The following is a 4481-nucleotide window of genomic DNA, read 5'->3' on the forward strand; positions in this document are numbered from 1 at the left end:
ATGTTCGCAGTATTTGTGTGTTTTGTGGGTTGGGACTGATCTGTTCCAGCTCTTTATTTTTTTTCTGATTTCCGGTCCTCCCGCGACTCGCGGCATTTAAGCCTTCAAACTCCGCGAGTCGCGGAGTTTGGTATATTTTTTTTTTTTTTATATATAATCTTTAACTTATAAAACAATTAAGTAAATAATTTTTAAAATTTTGTTTTCCTTATTATTGAGGACGAGGTCGTTTCGGATCGATGTCCTAGTCTGTCCCTCGACAAAATTTTAAAATTTGTCTTTTTGTAGCGATTGTTTTAAAAGCTAAGATTTTTGGTTTTTTAATGTTTTTGGCATACTTTAATTCAATAAGATTAAAAATAATGATAATAAAAGTTCTCGTCCCTCCCTCGGGTAAAGCAATTTCGGTTCAAAGACCTAGTCTTCAACTTACGACGAATTTTAAAAATCATATTTTTAACTTAATGAGATAAAGTAAATTTTTGTTTTTAAATTCACACAATTTAAATATAAAATTCAAATTAATATTAAAAGTTCGCACCAAACTTAAAATTTAAAATGCATAAAATTAAAAAATTCATATTTTTAAAAATTAAAAATTAACACCAAACTTAATTTAAAAATTCATATTATAAATTCACACCAAACTTATATTAATTTTTCAAATATTTACAATTTTAAAAATATTGTTTTTACAAAGTTTACAATATTAATTTAAGATTTATATATTAATTTTTAAAACATGGTAAAAATAAAATTAAAAATCTTTTTGGCTTTTTATCCCACTTTAATCAATCAAATATTATCAAAAATATGCGCCCCTCTTTTTGGTAAAGTAATTTCGGTTCCAAGACCTAATTTAACTCATGACGAATTTTTGAAATATTTTGGGTTGATTGTTTAAAGATATTTATACCTTAAGAATAAACGTTAAATTTCGCAGTGATAAATTTTTGAATGATATCAATAATTTCGGTCGCCAAACCTAATTTTATTCAATACCAATTTAATACTTTTTAGCGAACAAATTAGCGCTTATTATCAAAATGTTAAAAATAAATAAAAAAAATAAAATAAAAACTGTACAGATATACCTGTGAAATAGATTTCTTAGTTATATGATCTATCTCATTCATAAGATAGTCGGTTTAATTGGTTTTCCATAGCTACATAGGCGTAACCTCGAGCATTCAGTGTCTTTTCTTCTAAACATATGAACGGTCCGTCTCTGCATAAAGTAACAAATTCGGTGTTTGAATAGGTTTGATTATTTGAACATTTACCTCCATGTGACCATTTTCCGCATTTGTGACATCTTTCTAGGTGTCGTGCTCTTCTTTTCGCTGCGGATTTTGATTTTCCTTTACCAAATTGTAACTTATTATCTTCGCATCTGGATTCTTTTCTAACTCCGTCCATTCTTTCTCTGATTACTGATACTAATTCACTCGGGAGTATGTCATTATTACGTTTAGTGATCAAAGCGTGTAGCATTAGACCATGGTTTAGTTCACAGACAGTCTTCATTTCGTAAAAACCTAAAAAAAATAAAAATTCAGAATGGGGGGAGAAGACTAGTTCTTTAGGGTCTGCTAGGGAAAGACTATTCGGGTTCCATTTTCGAGAACTACACGAAAACAGACAATCTAACTCTAACAGAAATACATATTATCCTTTAAAGACTTGATTCTCCCCACACTTAGTTAGCTGTGGTGTCGAAATTGTGATTAACTTCGTTGTCGACTTCCATCGGACCATGTATGTAATGTTTAACTCTGTGACCATTAACTTTAAATTCAATCCCATTTGAATTTATTAATTCTATCGTTCCGTATGGGAAAACTCTTTTGACTATGAATGGCCCAGACCATCTTGATTTCAATTTTCCAGGAAATAGCTTGAATCGTGAATTGAAAAGAAGAACTCTGTCTCCTTCTTTAAATTCTTTTGAACTTCTGATTCTTTTATCATGCCATTTCTTCGTTCTTTCTTTATAGATTAACGGATTTTCGTATGCTTCATGCCTTAATTCTTCTAATTCGTTTAGTTGACTTAATCGTAAACGTCCAGCTTCATGTAAATCAAGATTACATGTCTTCAAAGCCCAAAATGCTTTGTGTTCAATTTCTACTGGAAGATGACATGCTTTTCCATAAACAAGTCTAAAAGGTGTGGTTCCTATTGGAGTTTTGTAGGCTGTTCTAAAAGCCCAGAGTGCATCCTCCAATTTAATGGACCATTCCTTCGGATTTGATCCTACGGTTTTCTCTAGAATACGTTTTAAAGCTCGGTTGGTATTTTCAACTTGTCCACTTGTTTGTGGATGATATGCGGTGGAGATTTTATGAGTTACTCCATATCTTTTAAGAACTTTCTCAAGTTGATTATTACAGAAATGAGTACCCCGATCACTTATTAAAGCTGTCGGTGTTCCAAACCTTGCAAAAAGACGTTTTAAAAAGTTGACTACAACTCGTGCATCGTTAGTTGGGAGAGCTTGTGCTTCCGCCCATTTAGATACATAATCAATGGCTACGAGTATATATAGATTATTATGAGATTTTGGAAATGGACCCATAAAGTCAATACCCCAAATGTCAAATACTTCACATACTTGGATGACATTTTGTGGCATTTCATCTCGTTGACTTATTTTTCCGGCCCTTTGACAAGCATCACAGGATTTGCAAAGAAGGTGTGCGTCTTTGTAAATTGTAGGCCAATAGAATCCAGCATCATAAGCTTTTCTTGCTGTTAGTTGAGGCCCATAATGCCCTCCAGTTGGTCCTGTGTGACAATGGTTTAAAATTTTACTAGCTTCATCTCCAAATACACATCGGCGTATTATTCCATCTGGACAACTTTTAAACAGATGTGGATCTTCCCAAAAATAGTGTTTTATATCACTGAAGAATTTCTTTCGTCTTTGGTACGATAATCCTTTTTCAAGGAATCCACATACTAAATAGTTTGCATAGTCTGCAAACCATGGTATTTCTTTATAATCTATCTTCAATAGATATTCATCAGGAAAGTTGTCTTGTATGTCTGATTCATTTAGAACTTCTAATTCAGGATTTTCAAGACGAGAAAGATGATCAGCGGCGAGATTTTCTGCTCCTCTTTTATCTCGGATTTCAATATCAAACTCTTGTAAGAGTAAGATCCAACGGATTAATCTTGGTTTAGCATCTTGTTTTGAAAATAGGTATCTAAGAGCAGAATGGTCGGTATAGACCACCGTTTTTGCTAGAACGAGATATGATCGAAATTTGTCAAAAGTAAAGACAATAGCAAGGAGTTCTTTTTCAGTAGTTGTATAGTTCGTTTGTGCTCCTTGTAACGTCTTACTAGCATAATATATAGGTTGAAATCGTTTTTCAATCCTTTGTCCTAAAACAGCTCCCATTGCAAAATCACTTGCATCGCACATTAGTTCAAATGGTAGATTCCAATTTGGTGTTATCAAGATCGGCGCATTAGTGAGTTTCTCTTTAAGAATATTAAAAGATTTGATACACTCATCTGAAAAGATGAATGGAGCATCTTTTTCTAGGAGTTTATTCATAGGAGTGGCAATTTTAGAAAAATCTTTTATGAAACGTCGGTTAAAACCGGCATGCCCTAGAAAACTCCTAACTCCTCTAACATTGGTGGGATGTGGAAGTTTAGCAATTACATCTACTTTAGCTCTATCCACTTCAATTCCTTCTTTTGAAATTTTATGTCCAAGAACGATGCCTTCTTTAACCATGAAATGGCATTTTTCCCAATTAAGTACTAGATTTGATTGTTCGCATCTAAGAAGCATTCGTTCCAGATTAACTAGACATGATTCAAATGTATCACCGAAGACTGAAAAGTCATCCATGAATACTTCCATGCATTCTTCTATCATGTCGTGAAAAATCGCCATCATACACCTTTGAAAGGTTGCAGGGGCGTTGCAAAGTCCAAATGGCATGCGTTTGTAAGCAAAAGTACCATAAGGGCACGTGAATGTGGTTTTCTCTTGGTCCTCGGGTGCTATTGGAATTTGAAAATATCCGGAAAATCCATCTAGAAAACAATAGTAACTATTTCCGGCTAATCTTTCCAACATTTGATCAATGAAAGGTAAGGGAAAGTGATCTTTTCTGGTTGCGTCATTTAATTTTCTATAATCAATACATACACGCCATCCTGTTACAGTCCTAGTAGGAATAAGCTCATTTTTCTCATTTGTAATGACAGTCATGCCACCCTTCTTAGGTACGCATTGAACTGGGCTTACCCATGGACTATCAGAAATTGGATAAATTAGACCTGCATCTAGCAGTTTAATAATCTCTTTCTTAACTACATCTTGCATATTAGGATTTAGTCTTCGTTGACGTTGCACATACGTTTTATGACCTTCTTCCATAAGGATTTTATGTGTACAATACGAAGGACTTATTCCTTTAATATCATGAATCTTCCATGCAATGGCTGGTTTATGA

Source organism: Rutidosis leptorrhynchoides, chromosome 6 (assembly GCF_046630445.1).
Source record: "Rutidosis leptorrhynchoides isolate AG116_Rl617_1_P2 chromosome 6, CSIRO_AGI_Rlap_v1, whole genome shotgun sequence".
NCBI lineage: Eukaryota > Viridiplantae > Streptophyta > Magnoliopsida > Asterales > Asteraceae > Rutidosis > Rutidosis leptorrhynchoides.